Source organism: Scyliorhinus torazame, chromosome 11, assembly GCF_047496885.1.
Source record: "Scyliorhinus torazame isolate Kashiwa2021f chromosome 11, sScyTor2.1, whole genome shotgun sequence".
NCBI lineage: Eukaryota > Metazoa > Chordata > Chondrichthyes > Carcharhiniformes > Scyliorhinidae > Scyliorhinus > Scyliorhinus torazame.
Window position 1 is genome coordinate 230,697,661 of NC_092717.1, and position 21,248 is coordinate 230,718,908.

General features: G+C 49.9%; 1 protein-coding gene across 2 annotated transcripts in view; it reads right to left on the minus strand.

Annotated features, from left to right (window-relative positions):
* The window catches only part of ldlrad4a (low density lipoprotein receptor class A domain containing 4a), a 629,055-nt gene that overhangs the window by 504,252 nt on the left and 103,555 nt on the right, over positions 1 to 21,248 (minus strand). Inside the window, exon 3 of one of the 2 annotated variants that reach the window (XM_072468426.1) lies at positions 7,611 to 7,706. The exons of the other annotated variant lie outside the window; for it this stretch is intronic. The gene's annotated coding sequence lies outside the window, so the exon portion shown is untranslated. The remainder of the gene's footprint in view (positions 1 to 7,610; positions 7,707 to 21,248) is intronic. 2 annotated transcript variants of the gene reach the window in all.

Consider the following 21,248-nt stretch of genomic DNA (forward strand, 5'->3'; position numbering starts at 1 on the left):
TGGAAGCAGGGACGATAGTGACATTTAAGGGGCATCTTGACAAATACATGAATAGGATGGGAAGAGAGGGATACGGACCCAGGAAGTGTAGAAGATTGTAGTTTAGTCGGGCAGCATGGTCGGCACGGGTTTGGAGGGCCGAAGGGCCTGTTCCTGTTCTGTACATTTCTTTGTTCTTTTGACTCCTCCCCTCCACTTCCTCTTTTTTTTAATAAATGTTTTTATTCAAAATTTTTCAATAATGTTTACAAACCACCACAAAAGAAAATATAATGCAAAGAGAAAACAATATGCCAACAAAAACAACTTAACCCTCTAACAAATTAACAATTTAACAAACAAAACTAAACAAGGTGGGGCATTTGCCCCTTCCAAATAAAATGAAATCAACCCCCCCACCCCCCCTCCCTCTGGATTGCTGACCTCCTTCTAACGTTCCGCGAGAAAGTCAAGGAACGGCTGCCACCACCTGGAGAACCCCTGCAAAGACCCTCGCAAGGCAAACTTCATCTTCTCCAACCTGAGAAACCCCGCCATGTCACTGAACCAAGCCTCTACGCTTGGGGGCTTCGCGTCCCTCCACATTAACAAGAGCCTTCTCCGGGCTACCAAGGAGGCAATGGCCAGAACTCCGGCCTCTTTCGACTCCTGTACTCCCGGATCATCCGATACCCCAAATATTGGTATCCCCCAGCTCGGTTTTACCCGAGTGTCCAAGACCTTGGACATAGCCTTTGCTAAGCCTTTCCAAAAGTGCCGGGCATGTCCAAAACATATGGGCATGGTTCGCTGGGCTCCCTGAACGTCTCATACACCTGTCCTCTACTCCAAGGAACTTACTCATTCTCGCCCCTGTCATATGCGCCCGGTGCACCACTTTAAACTGAATCAGGCTCAGCCTGGCGCAAGATGAGGAGGAATTGACCCTGCCCAGGGCATCAGCCCACAGGCCCTCATCCAGCTCCTCACCCAGCACCTCCTTCCACTTGCCCTTCAGCTCCTCCACCGAGGCCTCCTCCGCCTCCTGCAGCTCCTGGTATATGTCCGATACTTTGCCATCCCCCACCCACACGCCCGAGACCACTCTGTCCTGTATCCTCCGGGCAGGTAGCAGCGGGAAATCCCCCACCTGCTTTTTCACAAATGCCTGAACCTGCATGTACCTAAAAGTGTTCTTCGGGGGCAACCCAAATTTCTCCTCTAGCGCCCTCAGACTGGCAAAAGTCCCATCGATAAACAAGTCCCCATCCTTTTGATTCCCGCCCTGTGCCAGCTTAGGAATCCACCGTCTATCCTACCTGGAACGAACCTGTGGTTGTTCCGTATCGGGGTCCAGACTGAGGCCCCAACTCCCCCCTATGCCGTCTCCACTGTCCCCAAATCCCCAGTGTCGCCACCACCACCGGGCTCGTGGTACACCCCAGGCTAGTATCTGTACAGGACGCTGCTTCCAACCGTTTCCATGTCCCCCCTCTCCCTCCATTACCCATTTCCTAATCATAGACACATTCGCTGCCCAGTAATAGCTGCACAAGTTCGGCAGCGCCAAACCCCCCCACCCCACCCCCGACTACGCTCCAAAAACAGTCTCTTAACCCACGGGGTCTTATTTGCCCACACAAATCCCTTAATACTCCTATTTACCCGCTTGAAAAAGGACTTGGGGATGAGAATGGGCAGGCACTGGAAGACGAACAAGAACCTAGGGAGAACCGTCATCTTTACGGACTGCACCCTGCCCGCCAGGGAGAGTGGCAGCATGTCCCACCTTCTAAAATCCTCCTCCATCTGATCCACCAGCCGCGCTAAATTGAGCTTGTGCAAGACCCCCCAGCTCTTGGCCACCTGGATGCCCAAGTACCGAAAGCTCCTCTCCACCATCTTGAGCGGTAGCTCTCCCAACCTCTTTTCCTGGCCCCTCGCATGCACCACAAAAAGCTCGCTTTTTCCCACATTTAGCTTGTATCCCGAGAAGTCTCCAAAATCCCTAAGTATCCACATGACCTCCCCCATCCCTTCCACCGGATCATCAATGTACAGAAGCAGGTCATCCGCATACAGTGAAACACGATGCTCCTCCCCACCCCCCGTACCAACCCCCTCCAGTTTCTGGACTCCCTCAACACCATGGCCAGCGGCTCAATCGCCAGGCAAACAGCAGGGGGGACAAAGGGCACCCCTGCCTCGTTCCACGATATCGTCTAAAGTACCCCGACCGCCGCCGGTTTGTCGAAACACTCGCTACCGGGGCCTGATACAACAATTTGACCCACCCTACGAATTCCTCCCCAAACCCAAATCTGCCTAACACCTCCCACAGGTACTCCCACTCCACCCGGTCAAAGGCTTTCTCCGCGTCCATTGCCGCTACCACTACTGCGTCCCCACCCTCCGAGGGCATCATGATCACATTCAGAAGCCTCTGCACATTCGTATTCAGCTGCCTGCCCTTCACAAACCCCGTCTGATCCTCATGAATCACTCCTGGGACACAGTCCTCAATCCTAGTGGCCAAGATCTTGGCCAACAGCTTGGCATCCACATTAAGGAGCAAAATCGGGCTATAGGTGCTGCATTGCAGCGGGTCCTTATCAGGCTTGAGGATAAGCGAGATCAGAGACTGCGACATCGTCGGGGGAAGGATTCCCAATTCCTTAGCCTCGTTAAAAGTTCTCAACACCAACGGGCCCAACAACTCTGAGAATTTCCTATAGAACTCTACGGGAAACCCATGCGGCCCCGGGGCCTTGCCCGCCTGCATACTCCCCAACTCCCTAATTAGTTCCTCCATCTCAATCGGGGCACCCAATCCCTCTACCCGCCCTTCCTCCACCTTTGGAAACCTCAGCTGGTCCAGGAACTGCCTCATCCCTTCCCCTCCCTCCGGGGGTCCCGACTCGTATAATTTACCATAAAAGTCGTTAAAGAGCTCGTTTATCTTAGCTGAGCTCAGCACCATGTTCCCCCCCATCTCTAATTCCCCCAATCTCCCTAGCCGCCTCCCTCTTCCGCAGCTGATGCGCTAGCATCCGACTTGCCTTCTCCCCATACTCATACACTGCTCCTTGTACCTTCCTCAACTGGGCCTCAGCCTTCCCTGTGGTTAGCAAGTCAAACTCCGTTTGAAGGCTCCGGCACTCCTTCAACAACCTCTCCTCCAACAACCCCTCCTCGGGGGATTCCGCATACCTCCTATCCACCCTCAGTATCTCCCCCACCAACCTCTCCCTCTCCATCCTCTCCCTCTTCTCCATGTGGGCCCTGATTGAGATTAGCTCCCCCCTGACCACTGCCTTCAGCACCTCCCAGACCACACTCACCGAAACCTCCCCATTATCATTGGCCTCCACATATCTTTGGATGCACCTCCGGATCCGCCAACAGACCTCCTCGTCCACCAGTAGTCCCACGTCCATTCGCCACAGTGGGTGTTGGCCTCTCTCCTCCCCCATCCCCAGCTCCACCCAGTGCGGGGCATGGTCAGAGATCGCAATGGCCGAGTACTCCGCCCCCTCCACTCTCGGAATTAGCGCCCTGCTCACCACGAAAAAATGTATCCGCGAGTAAGCCTTGTGTACATGGGAGAAGAAGGAAAACTCCTTGGCCCCCTCCACTTCCTCTTACAAAACCCCTCCCCCCAACCTCTGTTCCTTCCCCCAACCTCTTTCCACCCCGGCTAGACTCATCGGAACCTGTTCTGCCGGGCTCCGATGGCTGCAGCCCCTCCCCCCACCTCACTGGCCGGTTTAAACCGGCCAGCATGGAGGCCCCGCACGGTTCTATTTCCCCCTTGCCCGGCCCCAGGAAAACCAAGAAATCCCCTTTAGCAGACAAACCCTGCATACACACCCAAGCCCCAAAGAACCATCATTGGAAGTGAAAGTCCCATCTCTTCCCTTGTCCAAGTATATACAACGTTGGCTCATTTAGCACATACACCAGCCGGTGAAAAAATACAGCTACATGAGGCTACATCGGTACATGACCACTTCTCAATTCAGCCACAGTCCATCTGCCTTCGCAAACTCCTCCGCTGCTTCCGCCGTCCCGAAATAAACGATGAGCCCGACCGATGAGCCTGATCCAGTTCATGTCGGGAGGGATCATCCCCCTCCCCCAATGGCTTCGCAAACATCATGGCAAAATACTCAGTCGGCCTCGGGCCTTCCACTCCTTCGGGAAGACCCACAAACCTCAGATTCTGTCGCCTGGATCTGTTTTCCAAGTCGTCCATTTTGGCTCGCAGACCCTTGTTGATCTCTATCACCTTCCGCATCTTCCCCATCGAGGTAAGTTGATCACTGTGCTGCAATGATGTCTCTTCCACTTCCTTCAGCACCTCGCCTTGCTCCCGCACCTCCGCCACTGCGCTCAATACCGCCACCCTCATCGGGGCAATCGCGTCCTCCACGAGCACTTTCAATACCGCCCCCATCTCCTTCCTCATCGCCTCCAGGTGTTTTGTCAACTGCCTTTTGAGTTCCGCGGCCATCATCTTAGTCATTTCTTCAGCCGTGGGCAATGCGGCCTCCCCTGGTGCCCCAGCCTCCACTTTTCTTGCCGTCCCCGCGGTGACCTTTCCAATCCCCGACGGACTTTCAGCTGCTTTTTTCACGGCCGTTGTTTTACTTGTTTTCGACATTTCCCTTCACTGTGCCTTCTCCCTGCTTTTGCCGCCTCTGTTACCCCTGGGACCGGGCGTTAAACCCCGAAAATGCCGTTCCGAAGAGCCCTCCAATGTGCGGCTGTCTCCCGCCCGCCGTCACCGTAAGTCCCACATTTTACAACTTTAATATATTGTTACAAATAATCGATTTAAAAACAAACTTTTACCTAATAATGTTCGCAGTGTTATGAAATTATCTCCCTTTTGATCTAAAAGTAGTAATGGAAATTAATCATAGGCCAAGGAATCCCATGAATCAGCAGGAATGTTTCACCACTTCAGAGATACTTTGAGGACATCCCTAAAGCAGGTCCGCTGTCCCCCAGGAGTCTATTGCCGTGACCGACCTCATAGTGGAAAAGTTACTTCAGGAATCTGACGTCAGCCACACAAACGGCATGTCCTGCCAAGCAAAACTGGTTTTGAGTACCATGATGCTGAACAAGTTGTCTCGGGAGAAGGTAAAGTTGCTGGACTGCTTTTCTTGCCACCAGACTTGGAGGATCTTGCGAAGGCAAAACTAGTGGTACTTCTCCTGTGCACTGAGGTGCCTGTCGTAGGTTGTCCAAATATCTGAGGCATGTAGGAACATGGAGATCACTGCTCGCCGGTGAACCATAACTGTAAGTCTCGGGTTTGAGATTATGGTTCTCAAATACTCTTTTCCTTAGTTGGCTAAAATTTAAACTGGCACATTGGGAAGCGATGATGAATTTTGTCATTGATGTCTGCCTGCGCCAAGAAAAGGTGCTCAAGACTTCCGGTGGTGGTGAGGTGAACAGTCGCAAGAAAGGAGGCACTCCCCTGGGATCTTCGAATTAGGCGCTTTTAACGTGAAAGAGGACACCAAAACAACAAAAAAGAACCTCACCGTTACTCCAAACCAACAACCACCTGAGGAAATGCCCTCAGACCAGCGGTAAAAGAAGCACGTGTCAGAAGAGGAAGGTCCAAACCACAAACACGTGGAGTGAAGCAGAGCAGGATGTGACAGACCAAGGGATTTCGCTAGTATGGACGTCAGACCACCCATTGACAGGGCAGTGGATGGAGCTCCTTACACAGGGCTCCAAAATCACAGGGGCTCTTTCAAGGAAAACCTCATGGTTCCCGATGGCCCCGGGGAAATATTCAGGGAGTCCGGAAATAATAGCTTCATTGAGAATTTGGAGTCAGTTTCACCAACACTTCGGGTTGGGGACAGGGTCAAGGGAAATGCCAATTCGGGGAACCATAGATTTGAGCCAGGAAAGTGGGATGGAAATTTTCGGAGATCGAAGGAGAAGGGGATTAATGCACTAAAAGATTTGTTTCTTGGGGGTCAGTTTGCAGGATTAAGGAGCTGGATGTGTGGGCTGGAGCAAGGGGAAATATTTAGACACATGCAGGTTCGAGACTTTGCCAGAAAGCAGATACAGAGCTTCTTGGTAGAGCCGTCCTCCACATTGCTGGAGGAGGTGCTGACGACAGGGGGACTAGAGAAGGGGGTAATGTCGGCGGTTTACGGGGTTATTTTGGAAGAGGAGAAGGCACCGCTGGAAGGGATCAAGGCAAAGTGGGAGGAAGAATTAGGAGAGGTTATGGGCCAAATCAAATTCATATGTTTTGGTCCTGTCCAAGCTGGAGGATTACTGGAAGGAGGTTTTTAGGTTAATCTCTAAAGTGGTGCACATGAAACTGGGCCCGGGCCCGCGGGAGGCCATATTTGGCGTGTCGGACCAGCCGGTGTTGGAAACGGGTACGGAGGCAGATGTTGTAGCCTTCGCCTTGTTGATCGCCCAAAGGCGGATCCTGTTGGGATGGAGATCAACCTCTCCCCCCTGTGTCTTGCATGGAATTCTTAACTCTTGAAAAGGCTAAGTTTGAACTGAGCGGAAGGATGGAGGGGTTCTGCAAATCATTGGCGTTATTCATTATGCACTTTGAAGAATTGGATAACATCGAACATTAGGTTGGGAGGAAGGGGACTGTAGTGTCAATGGTGACTATGGGTGATTCCTCATCCCTTTTTGTTATTTGTTTATGTTAACATGCGGGCTGCTGTTTGGGGGTTTGGTGGAAGGATGGGATTGTTGTTGTTGACATGGAGATTGCCACTGTATTCGTTACTGCTTAGTGTTTGTTGTTGGTGGGTGTAAATTTGGGAGAAAATGTGAAAAAGGAGGAGAATAAAAATATTTTTTTTAAAAGGAAGACCTCATGAAGACCATGAAATCGGCCATAAATATCACACTGGCCCCCTTCTGAACCAGGAGAACAGGTCTCGCCGCCAGAACTTAAGGATTGTTGGACTACCTGAGGGCGCAGAGGTCGGAAACCCGACGGAGTACTTTGCCCAGATGCTCGGAAAGTTGGTCGGGGGGAACTTCCCTAAGCCCACAGAGGTAGACCGTGTCCACAGAGCGCTCCAACAAAGACCCCCACGGGCAATTATCGACAAGCTCCACAAATATCAGGTCAAGGAGTGAATTCTGAACTGGGCAAGAAGCAGGCTGTCCTGTAGATGGGAGAGACATACAATCCAAACCTATCAGCACACTGGCTCAACTTAGCCAAGCAGCTGGCTGAGTTCAATGGGGCCAAGGCAGCTTTGTTCAAGAATAAAGAGAGGTACGGAATGCTGTACCTGGCCAGACTCTGGGTAACGTATGGCAATAAGGAACATTATTTTAACACGCCGGAGGACGCTGCCGAGTTCATCCAGAAGAACGGCTGATAGGACCACAATAGCAGACTTATACAGACCATAAACATTGTGTCTTCAGTGTCCTGGCTGAACACTTGCTCAACCTGGAGGGGGTGCGGGAGGGGGGGGGGAAGGGAGAAGATACAGATACACCGAGAAGAGATGGTGGGGGGGGGGGGGGGGGGGGGGGAACAAAGTGGGCGGAAAATAGGGGGAGCTGCTCCCTGGGGGACAGAAACCCCTCAGCAGAATACTCACCTGGAACGTCAGGTGATTTAGCGGTCCAGTGAAAAGATCCAGTCTTCGCCCATCTGAAAAGCCGGAAGGCCGACAGTCTTCCTCCAGGAGACACACCTGAGGGAGAAGGACCGACTGAGGGTAAGGAAAAGCTGGATAGCCTACCAAGTATGCTACGAGATGAGGGCAAGGGGCGTGGCCATACTGTTTAGTAAAATGACGACCTTTACAATGACAAATACGATGGTGCTTGTGAATGTATATGTCCCAATTGAGATGTTGCTGACTTTGTCAAAAAGACCATGGCAGAAATCCCCGACCTAGACTCCCACCAATTCATCGTGGGGGGAGACTTCAACTGTGTACAGGACCCAAAGATGGACAAATCCAGCCCCAAATCAGGGAAACAAACAGCTATGGCAAGGGAACTGAACACCCTTTTGGAGGAGATGTGGGGGGGTGGGGGTGGCACCCGTGGATGTTCAACTGCCCAAGGGAGAAGGAGTTCTCCTTCTTCTCCCAAGTCCACAAAGTATACTCCTGCATCGACTTCTTTGTAGTGGACAAATTAATGCTTCCAGGGGCGGTAGGGACGAAAAACTCCACAATAGTAATTTCCAACAACATTACGTGGTGGTGAGGTTGGAAAGAGGTCAGGCCCAGCACCCTCCATGGAGGCTAGACACATCCTTCCTTGCCGACAAGGCGTTTTGTAAGAAAATGTCACAAGCCATCAATGGGTCCGTAAGTTACAAACAGAACGGGGGGGGGTCTCACCCTCCATCTTCTGGGAGGCACTGAAGGCGATGATAAGGGGGAAATACAAGGCACTCAGAGACAGGAAGGAGAAGGCAGCTAGGCAACAATTGATCGATTCCAAATTGGAGGTGGATCGGCAATACTCCACTGGCAAAGGGGTAAAAGTTACAAATGGAATTTGACCTGGTCTCCACTGGGAAAGCAGTGCAGCATCTCCGCCAGACACGGGGGACCTTCTACGAACATAGAGACAAGAGCAGCCGCCTCCTGGCTCACCAGCTGTGGAAAGCAGGCAGCCTTGAGGGAGGTAGCGCAGGTGAAGGTCTGGACAGTAAACTAGTCACAGCGTCAGATAAGATCAATGAGGCCTTTGCGACCTTTGACCATGAGCTATACACCTCCGATTCCTGGAGAGGTATTGAAGATGAAGTGGTTTCTCGAAAGGCTGGACATACCAGCTGTGGGTGAGAAAAAAAGGCAAGGGCTAGAAGTACCACCAGAACTGAAGGAAGCCATGGAGAGCACTAACTCCATGCAGGCGGTGAAGGCACCAGGTTCAGACGGATTTCTGGTCGACGTCTATTAAAAACTTGCAGCAGCACTGGCCCCGCACCTGTGGGAGATGTTCAATGACCCGCTAAGGAGAGGGACCCTGCTGCCCATGCCTGCTGAATGTGATTATGACCCTATCCGGGGAGGAGACTCCAGAAGTGGTCATCTCCCTAGATGCAGAGAAGGCCATCGGCATAGTCGAATGGGGGTACCTCAGGGAGGTACTGGAACAATTTTGGTTTGGGCCAAGGTTCATCTCGTGGTGAAACTACTGTACACTGCTCCCATGGCGAGCTCACGGACAAACACCACCAGTTCTGCCACTGTTTTCCAAGTGCTCTGCTATAGAATCTTTGATAATGGATTCTAGAATTTCCCCCAAGACTGGCGTCAGGCTTACTGGTCTATAATTCCCTGTTTTCTCTTTAGCTCCCCTTTTAAATAGTGGAGTTACATTGGCTACCACCCAATCTAGTGCCATTGTCATTTCCGGCGCCTCGACCAGTTCCAGATGGATCGTCCAGTTTCATTCCTTATTGACTTTTCTGTAGTGGTTTCATACAACTGAGTCACTTGCTTGGCCATTTCAGAGGGCGTTTAAGAGTTCCATATTGCTATGGGCCTGGAGTCACATGGAGGTAAGACCAGGTAAGGACAGCAGATTTCCTTCCTTAAAGGTTATTAGTGAACCAGATGGGTGATTTAGGACAATCGATGATGGCTTCATGGTCACCATTACTGCGACCAGCTTTCCATTCCTGAATTTTAATAATTCAATTTAAATTCCACCAGCCATGGTTGGATTGGACCCATGTCCCCAGAGGATTATCCTGGGCCTCTGGATTACTAGTCCAGTGACATTGCCACTAAAATGAATGGATGTGTTTTTGTAGAGTTATTTTAATCTCAATCTTAGAAAGGGAAATATTAGAATGTTAACACTGCATTATTTACTTTTATTCACCTTTACCCACCCCCAAAGTTAGTGCAGCTTAATATATTAGTAAGTATGTAAATGTTACTGAGACAGATTTGGAGATACAACAATGATTATTCTCTTCCCTACTACAAACTCCACAACACTTCCATTTCTTGAAAGCAGAGACACATGCTGGTTTACAATTCTATGTCTTTCAATCATATAGTTTCCCAGTCTTTCAATCATATAGCTTTCCAGTCTTTCAATCATATAGTTTGCCTGCCTGAGCAGAAATAGGTTACTCAACTGCATGAGGCAGAATAAGCAAACAAATCAGATTTGTGCTACATATCTTTGTGGTGATGTGCATCAATGTAAATGCATGTAGGCTAGCTAGACAGTAGAGGGAGCACCAGAAACATCACACACACACACTCAACCAATAGATCAGTTAGATAGGACATGACCAATGGACATTCACGATACGCACAGAGGTGACACCACCACAGGAGGGCAGTACACCAACTCATATATAAAGGACACCACACACATGATCTGCCTCTTTCCAGTGGAGACAGTCAGTGAGTAGAGACACAGGGTTGATTCAATATTACACCCACCACATGGATTGCAGCAACTGGTTAATCAGTCTGGGTAGCTATAGTAGGATTAGCAGTAGTGTCGAACCCGAGTAATGGAAGTGTAAATAGTTTAATAAACGTGTTGAAGTTATCTCCACGTCTGAACCTTCCTTTGTCAAGTGCACCACAAGGAAGCCGCTTATGTTACACCTAGAACATAACAAATCATGGTACCAGGACTGAACTGTTTCAATCCATATAGCCATACCTCAGCGTACAGTGACAACCAGCAACAATACCCAGGCAAGCTGTTCGAGATCCGGGTTCCACAGCAGCTCCAGTGCCACGGCGATCTCCGCGAAAACTGGCGGGTATTCTGGCAAATGTTTGAAATCTTCCTGGTAGCAGCCGAACTAGAAGACGTGGCCGATGCTGAAAAGACAGAGCTTCTCCTCACCATCGCCGGTGCCAGAGCAGAAGAAATCTTTTTAAAATTCAAGTTCTCCAAGGGGCAAAACAGGAGCGACTGCCAGGCAGTCCTGAACAAATTCGGCAAATACTGTGAGGAAAACACACTCCAACCAGCAAGAAAAGGTAAGAGAAGCGCCAGTACTCACCACGAGTCCGAGATCCCGGAGCAGAGAACAATTTTGATCGGCGGCCATCTTTCTAAAGGGACTGCACTTGTGCAGTTGCGAGACGCCGCGCATGCGCAATCACGAAAACGGCCCCCGGTACAGGAACAGCAATTTGCGCATACGCAAACGCTTCCTACGTATGATGTCACATGCGTCATGACGTCAGAGGCCTCGGGCCATGCGCATTTAAAGGGGAAACGTCCCAAATCAAAGAAAAAATATTTTAAAGCCGTAAAACAACCTTCCTTCTCCTGGAATGACAGCACAATGCCTCAAATTGAACCAGGAAATGAAATTAACCTCCGAAGAACCCTGAATAAGCAGTTACCTATGCCCAAACCGATGATTCTAACCTTGAATACTTCGAAACCGACCTTTACATTTTCTCTGGACCTCGCGAGCCCAATGCCAGCTCCGACACAAACAGTGATGATATGGTCCTAGAAGACAACGATACAGACGAACCTTTCACCTTGGGAGGCTACCCCAGTACCAAATCCAAACCGCAACTAGACGTGTTGCACATTGGCGACCCCCGTATTGAATCCGATGCAGACGCGGATTTGGATTTGAGGATCTTCAGCCCAGAAGATTTGACATCCCGACTCGTGAGTGCAGGATTATGCTGCGGCCTGAAACAAAGAGACAGAGAGCGGTACAAGCCCACAGAGAGCGGCCTGCTGCCACACAGAGCGTGGTCCACGCACCGCTCAGAGTTCCCGACTCTACGAAGGAAGACACGCAAGACTCCACACCACAGTCCTTGCATGAACAAGAAGTGACTCCAGTGTCACAAGCCTCCACAGCGAGCTCGTGGACAGACTCCATGATAGAAGAAATGCAAAACTCCAGAGCGTAGTGCTTGCACACACAAGACGTGACTCCAGTATCACAAGCCTCTGCAGCGAGCTTGTGGACAGTCTCCACGATAGAAGCAACGCAAGACTCCAACGCGCAAGCCTTGCAGGAACAAGACCATGAGGGTCTAGCAACCTCCTCTGACCAACTAGCAGCAGACGATGCAAGTCTGCCATGCTCAAGTAAACAGCAAGAAGACTATGACAGTCTACCACGCTCCAGTGCACAGCAGGACGACCATGACGGTCTATCATGCTACAGTGAAGAACAAAGCGACGATGACAGTCCAAGCCCAAATGAAGGACAACAGCAAGACAATGACAGTCCACCCACATTGTTTGCACCACCAGATGAAGACTGACAATTTACCCAACCCAAGTGAACAACAAGCAGCTACTGAGGCTCTACCCATGGTATGTGAGACGAGTGACGACAGCATCCCACTTCCCATGCAAGATGTGCAAAGTGACAGACCTCAGGTAGTGTACACACAGGCACTCGATGATCACTGTGAGACCACTGGTAACTCCGGTGACACGATACTTCCACCCTCATTCGCTCGAACCTCTCCACAAGTCAATGCATTCCTGCATATTCCGACTCCAGACGTGCAGCTTCAAGAAATCTCAGCTGACTGCAGCTGAACCTGCTAAGACTCCGGACAGGGAGCATCAACAAACCAACAATGACTCAGTTAAAACAGACCAGACTCCAGATGGGGAGCAACCAAACGCCGACTCTGATTCACGTAAGCCGGACTTTACTCCAGACAGGGAGTGCCGCAACCTCAGTGATGGCACGCTCAGGGTGACAGCAGATGCCACAATGACAGGAGATGGATCACTTAACAATTACACTGGGTCAGTAATAACAAGCAGCGGCTACAGTCCAAGAGGAATACACCAATATTCACCACAACTATATCCACACATTTTTTCCACACCAGCAGTGCAGCCAATGACAGCTCATGCTGGACAAACCCGGTATTCAGGCATGCAGCAGCCAGCAGTCTATGCAGCATATTCTCAAACAGGCCAGCACTACGGATTGCCCACTAATGGAATCAAGACCGAAGGAGGACTACCGCAAGTGCAATCTGCACTACAGACTGGATACCTTAGTTACAGCCCAGGATTTGCTGCACCCCAGCCTGGCCAGACGGCATATTCCTAACAGATGCAAGGTTCTAGTTTCACACCATCACCAGGTATTTATGCGAGCAGCAATTCTGTTTCCAATTCGACAAGCTTCAACGGTTCTCAGCAGGATCACCCTTCCTGCACAGCATGTGGCCAGAACCAGTATCTTATCCAACTTCAACATATGGCACATCCATGACCTCGAATGATACTGTTGATGGTACCTCTTCAACATCAACGACTTATCAGCTACAAGATGCCATCCAACATCACCATCACAAAAATCAGGAAAAAAAAGACTCCAAATCAGACAGCGAACTGATTTGACCACTTCTTGGTTCCTGATACACAGGGACACCGATGGCATTCACAAGGACATGCCACCATCAAACTCACCAACCCACCAAGAGAGACATTTGACCATGATGATTGATGGTTTTTGGACTCACTCGAATGATTTGGACTTATTGTTTAATCACTGTTCCCATGACTTGTATATACCTTAACCTATCTACCTGTTTTTTTGTTCAATTTTCTCAAAGTGTACAGAAAATATGCAACATATAAAAAAGGGAGGATGCGGTGATGTGCATCAATGTAAATGCATGTAGGCTAGCTAGACACTAGAGGGAGCACCAGAAACATCACACACACACACTCAACCAATAGATCAGTTAGATAGGACATGACCAATGGACATTCACGATACACACAGAGGTGACACCACCACAGGAGGGCATTACACCAACCCATATATAAAGGACACCACACACATGATCTGCCTCTTTCCAGTGGAGACAGTCAATGAGTAGAGACACAGGGTTGATTCAATATTACACCCACCACGTGGATTGCAGCAACTGGTTAATCAGTCTGGGTAGCTACAGTAGGATTAGCAGTAATGTCGAACCCGAGTAATGGAAGTGTAAATAGTTTAATAAACGTGTTGAAGTTATCTCCACGTCTGAACCTTCCTTTGTCAAGTGCACCACAAGGAAGCCACTTATGTTACACCTAGAACATAACAAATCAATCTTCACATGCACATTTTGCAACAATAGTTATCTGAAAACAAGAGCTCGAAGGCACTGCTTCCGATCTGGAGCATTTTAACCAGTACTATAACAGCCCTGAACCAGATCAGCAGAGAGAACGTCCCCATCTAGATAGCACAGTTATGGATTTATTTACTGACATGGGAATGTCCTCTTAATAAAAAAGGGCACACTGGAAGTATCTCGGCATGCAAAAAGCTTTTGAACCAGAATTTGGGTTTAATAAATATTTAAATGTTTACAATCGTTAAAATAATACCAGCTGCAAATGTAACTACAATCACACACAGAAATTACTGGAAATGGATGGTTTGTTCCATCTCTCCATCGTGTTAATTTACTTTTGTCTTTTTGTACCTTAGCATAATCTAATTTCAATCACATGCACAACTTTCTCTTCTACTAAAAATGCGCAAAGCATTAAAAAAATCCAATGACAGAATCTAAATTCATAAGATGCACTTTGAAGGTCTGAAATTCCCAGTGTTGGTATAGAAGGCTGAATTAAATGAAAGGAACAGAGGACCACAAACAGAGTGACTGAGGACATTTTACCACTTACCTTAAATAAAATAAACTAGTGAAGTTTAAAGGAATTGAAGAATTTGGATTGATTGCGGCTGTTGGATGGTAAATCAACATCGGACATGTGGGAGTCTTTCAAGCGACAGTTGATTCGGATTCAGGAAAGTCACGTTCCTGAGAGAACGAAGGATAAATATAGGATGTTTAGAGAGCCTTGGATAACGAGGGACATTGTGAACCTCGTCAAAAAGGAAAAGGAGACTTTTTTACGGTCTAGAAGGGTGGGGACAGTCAAAACCCTTGAGGAGTAGAAGGAAAGTAGGAAGGTACTTAAGTGGGAATTACGAGGGCTAGGAAGGGGTCATGTAAAGCCCTTGGCAAGTAGGATTCAGGTGAATCCCAAAGCTTTTTATTCATATGTAAAAATCAAGAGAGTGGACAGGGAAAGAATTGGACCACTTAAGGACAGTGGGGGGAATCTATGTGTTGAGCCAGAGGAAATGGGCGAGGTAGTAAATTGAGTACTTTGCATCAGTGTTCACCAAAGAAAGGGACTTTGTGGAAGATGATTCTTGGGTAAGGTGTTTGGATAGTCTGGATCATGTTAACATTGAAAAGGAGGAGGTCTTGGGTCCTTTAAAATAATTTTAGGTAGATAGGACTCCTGGGCCGAATGGGATTTACCCCAGAATACTGAGGGAAATGTTATAACCTGCCTACTTACCATTGGCTGGGGACTAATGACAATCCCACAATCCTGTGGGAGTATGAGCTTCCCCAATGAGGGGGGCGGAGAAACCATTAGTAAACTCCAAGTATAAATAAAGCTGGCCAGTTTTGGAAACAGCAGGAAGGAGTGTGCAGCAATGGAAGTTGTTGTTGTTGCTGTTTTATATATATATATATATATATATATATATATATATGTTATTGTAAATAAATGTTATTACTTTGTATCCTTAAAACTCGCGCTGGATTCTTCGTGGCCCTCACAAAACTGGCGACGAAGGTTAAAGTGAATAGCTGTCTACACTGCTGAAGCCACGTCCCTGGATTTTTGTTGGATACAGGTTGGAAGTTTTTGATGCTGCACTGGAAAGCTGGAATCAGTACACACAACGGATGCGTTACTATTTCTGGGCAAACAATATCACCGAAAACGAGCGCCAGGTGGTCATATTGCTCACCGCTTGCAGCCCGCATACGTTTGGGGTGATTAGGAGCCTTACGTACCCAGCTGCGCCGGACACCAAAACGTTTGATGAACTTGTGAATATAGTGGGGCAACATTTTAACCCAATCCCGTCCACGATAGTCCAGCGTTACCGGTTTAATACCGCTGAGAGGACCCCTGGAGAATCCCTTGCTGATTTTCTATCCAGGCTACGCAGGATTGCTGAGCACTGTGACTATGGTGAGACCTTGTCAGAAATGTTACGCGACCGTTTGGTTTGCGGTATTATCAATGCGGCCACCCAGAGAAAGTTGTTAGCTGAGCCAACATTGACTTTTCAACAGGCCATTCAAATAGTATTGTCCCGAGAGAGCGCAGAACGAGGAGTGCAGGAGCTACAGGGAATGGAAGTGCTTGCCTTGGGGCGTAACCCCTTCCGTCCGAAAACGTCCCTCCGCACTCCTGCGGTACCTTGGGCGAGGCAACGTCCGGACCGACGCCAGTGGCCGTCGGACATTCCTCCCCGAAGGGAGCCTTCTCCAGAACCAATGGACGAGGATCCATGTCCGTGTCAGACTTGTAGGCGCGACCCCGTCGCGGACGGCGGTCCTGGGGACGCCAGAGGCGCCGTCGTTCCGACCGAAACTGGGACCAGCCCAGGGAGCGTAACTGGGACCTGCCCAGGGGCCGTACGTTCCATGTGGATGAACCTGCGGCGACTACTCCTGAGGATGTGGAGACGGAGGACGACTGCCTGCAGCTGCATTGTGTGGCAGCTCACCGTGTGGCCCCCATTAAGCTGACAGTACGGGTCAATGGCCACCCGCTTGAGATGGAGTTGGACACTGGCGCAGCGGTCTCCGTGATCGCCCAGAGGACATTCAACCGAATCAAGCAGGGTATACAGACCCTTCCATTAACCGACTCACAGGCCAGGTTGGCCACCTACATGGGGGAACCACTGGACATTGCAGGAACTACAATGACCCCTGTTGTTTATGAACGCCAGGAGGGGCGTTTCCCACTTATCGTGGAGCGCGGCCATGGGCCCAGCCTGTTGGGTCGGGACTGGGTGCGCCATTTGCGGTTGCAATGGCAGCACATCCTCCAAACAGTTTCTGAAGGGTTGACTGAGGTGCTAGGACGATACCCAGATGTATTCCAGCCTGGTTTGGGGAAAATAAAAGGGGCCGTAGCCCGTATCCAAGTCAAACCAGGAGCCACGCCGCGCTATTTCCGGGCGCGCCCGGTGCCTTACGCCTTGCTCGAGAAGGTAGAAGGGGAGCTCACTCGTTTGGAGACTTTGGGTATCATCAGGCCCATCCGTTTCGCTGACTGGGCAGCACCAATTGTACCTGTAATGAAACCAGATGCCACAGTTCGCTTGTGCAGCGACTATAAACTTACAGTGAATACGGCTTCCCGACTCGACTGATAGCCAATGCCTCGCATAGAGGATCTCTACGCGAAGCTTGCAGGTGGACTCTCATTCATAAAATTAGATATGAGTCACGCCTACCTGCAGTTGGAGCTGGACCCTGCCTCCCGACCATATGTAATGATTAATACACACCGGGGCCTGTATGAATATACACGGTTGCCCTTTGGAGTATCCACTGCCTGCGCAATTTTTCAACGTGTTATGGAGGGCATTTTGAGAGGTTTACCACGTGTGGCTGTCTACTTAGATGACGTTTTGATCACAGTGACGTCGGAGCAGGAACATTTGGTAAATCTGGAGGCTGTCCTTAGACGCTTTTCGGAGGCTGGAGTCCGTTTACGCCGCACAAAGTGCGTATTTCAGGCAAAGGGAGTAGTCTACCTAGGTTATCGGGTGGACCGCGAAGGTTTGCACCCCGTCGCAGAGAAGGTGCATGCAATTCAACAGGCCCCCGCCCCGACTGACACTTCGCATCTTCGTTCTTTTCTCGGTCTCGTAAACTATTACGGGAAGTTCATCCCCAATCTGGCAACTACGCTGGCCCCTTTGCACCTTCTGCTAAAGAAACATCACACCTGGGTTTGGGGTCAGCCGCAAGAAACCGCTTTCCGGCGGGTAAAGCAACAATTGTCGTCGTCTGGGTTACTAACCCACTATGATCCTGGAAAGCCTTTGCTCGTCGCATGTGATGCATCCCTGTATGGTATTGGGGCCGTCCTGTCCCACAAGATGGAGAATGGGGCCGAGCGACCGATAGCTTTCGCCTCCCGCACATTGACTGCAGCGGAGAAAAAGTACGCGCAGATCGAGAAGGAGGGCCTGGCAGTGGTTTTTGCGGTGAAACGCTTCCACCAGTACGTGTATGGCCGCCATTTCACTATCGTGACTGATCATAAGCCTCTGCTGGGACTTTTCCGAGAGGATAAGCCAATACCGCCCATTGCTTCCACACGGATCCAGCGCTGGGCTTTGTTGCTTGCTGCATACGAGTATTCTCTGGAGCACAAACCAGGTACGCAGATAGCAAATGCCGATGCACTGAGCCGATTGCCTTTATCGACCGGCCCCATGTCGACCCCCACGACCGGTGAGGTGGTTGCAACCCTAAATTTTATGGACACCTTGCCTGTCACGGCATCACAGATCCGTGAGTGGACCCAGACGGAGCCAGTCCTGTCAAAGGTTCGGCACATAGTCCTGTATGGTGGGCAGCACAGACAGCTCCCAGGCGAGTTGCGGGCATTTTCCTCCAAGCTGTCAGAATTCAGCGTGGAAGACGGCATCCTCTTGTGGGGGACGTGTGTGATTGTCCTGGAAAAAGGCCAGGAGCTGATACTAACAGACTTGCACAATGGGCATCCAGGTGTGACCAAAACGAAAATGTTGGCCCGGAGTTATGTCTGGTGGCCAGGCCTCGACACCGGCATTGAGAAGGTGGCCCAAAATTGCTCCATTTGCCAGGAGCATCAGGAGCTTCCGCCGGCCGCGCCCCTACATCACTGGGAATGGCCAGGGCGGCCTTGGGCACGCTTGCATGCAGATTTCGCAGGCCCTTTTCAAGGATCCATGTTCCTTCTATTAATTGACGCCCAGTCTAAATGGCTAGATGTGCGTAAGATGCAGGGGACAACGTCCTGCGCAACAATTGAAAAGATGCGTTTGTCGTTTAGTACGCAAGGCCTCCCCGAGGTGCTGGGCACGGATAACGGCACTCCATTCACGAGTGAGGAGTTTGCGAGGTTCACGAAGATGAACGGCATACGCCATATCTGCACTGCCCCTTACCACCCGGCTTCAAATGGGTTGGCAGGGCGCGCAGTGCAGACATTCAAAAGAGGCCTAAAGAAGCAATCTTCCGGATAAATGGACACGAGACTGGCTCACTTTTTGTTTACGTATAGGACCACCCCCCATGCGGTGACTGGGGTAGCTCCCGCAGAACTCCTAATGGGCCGGAGACTTCGCACCCGCCTTAGTATGGTTTTCCCGGACATTGGCGCAAAAGTACGCCGCACACAAGAACGGCAGGGACAGGGATTTTCTCGGCATCGGCCGATTCAGCAGTTTGCGCCCGTTGACCCAGTGTTCGTTCGGAATTTTGCTGGTGGTGCCCAGTGGGTTCCTGGTGTAATCTTTCGCCAAACGGGCCCTATATCTTACCAGGTGCAAGCCCAGGGTCGTCTCCAGCGCAAACATGTAGACCACGTTCGGTCCAGAAGACTATCCCCTCAAAAGATTCCCCGCCCCCGGAGCTCATTTCTACAGCCGCAGAGACCAGAGACAAGGGAAGGTAGTCCTCACAATCTTCCACTGGTGCCTCACTCGAAGCCTGCGCAGGTCGTTACAGAACCGAATGGAGATAGAGATGCTGACATGACAGAGGCAGCAGACTCTGACTCCGAGATGGAGACACAGGATGCATCAGAGGGGGAATCCTCGGGTCCACGGGCCGTGTATGTACAACCGTTGCACCGTTCATCACGGAAGCGCCGGTCTCCGTCTTGTTACACGCCGCCTGATCCAGCGCCGCGTGCAAATGGTGTCCGACCTGCGGCAAAACGAGTCCGACGCCCTCCTTCGCCAGGGTCTTCGGTGGATTCGTTGGACTTTGGGGGGGAGGGAGGTTATAACCTGCCTACTTACCATTGGCTGGGGTCTAATGACAACCCCACAATCCTGTGGGAGTATGAGCTTCCCCAATGAGGGGGGCGGAGAAACCATTAGTAAACTCCAAGTATAAATAAAGCTGGCCAGTTTGGAAACAGCTGGAAGGAGTGTGCAGCAAGGGAAGTTGCTGCTGCTGTTATATATATATAGATATGTTATTGTAAATAAATGTTATTACTTTGTATCCTTAAAACCCGTGCTGGATTCTTCGTGGCCCTCACAAAAGATAGGGAGGAAATTGCTGGGGTCTTGACTGACATCTTTGTATCCTCATTGGCCACAAGTGAGATTCAGAGGACAGGAGAATAGCTAATGTGGTACCGCTGTTTAAGAAAGGTATCAGGGATAATACAGGAAACTATAGGCTGGTGAGCCTCTCGTCAGTAGTAGATAAATTATTGGAGAGAATTCTCAGGGACAGGATTTATACCCATTTGGAAACAAATGGACTAATTAGCGATAGACAGCATGGTTTTGTGAAGGGGAGGCCGTGCAACACTAACTTAATCAGGTTCTCTGAGGAGGTGACAAAGATGATTGATGAGGGGAGGGCGGTGGGATGTTGTTTACATGGACTTCAATAAAGCCTTTGACAAGTGCCTCATGCAGACTGGTACAAAAGGTGAAGTCACATGGGATCAGAGGTGAGGTGGTAAGATGGATACAGAACATACTCGGTCACCGAAGGCAAAGGGTAGCAGTAGAAGGATGTTTTTCTGAATGGAAGGTTGTGACTAGTGGTGTTCCACAGGGATCTGGACTGGGCCCTCTGTTGTTTGTAGTATACATTTGGAGGAAAATATAGCTGGTTTGATTAGTAAGTTCACGGATGACACCAAGGTTGGTGGAGTGGCAGATAGTGTTGAGGATTGTCAGAGGATACAGCAGGACATAGGTTGGAGCCTTGGGCAGAGAAATGGCAAATGGAGTTTAATCCAGACAAATGTGAGGTAATACATTTTGGTAGGTCTAACATAGAGGGGAAATATACTGTAAATGGCAAAACTCTTAGGAATATAGAAAGTCAAGAGAGATCTGGTCGTGCAGGTCCACAGATCTTTGAAAGGGGCAACACAAGTGGACAAGGTAGTCAAGAAAACATACGGAATGCTTGCCTTTATTGGATGGCGCATCGAATATAAATAGTAATGCTACAGTTGTATAGGACCTTGGTAAGGCCGCACTTGGAATATTGCGCACAATTCTGGTTGCCACACTACCAGAAGGATGTGGAGGCTTTGGAGAGGCTGCAGAGGAGGTTTACCAGGATGTTGCCTGGTCTGGAGGGTGTTAGCTATGTGGAGAGGCTGAATAGACTCGGACTGTTTTCATTAGAAAGACACCTGAGGGG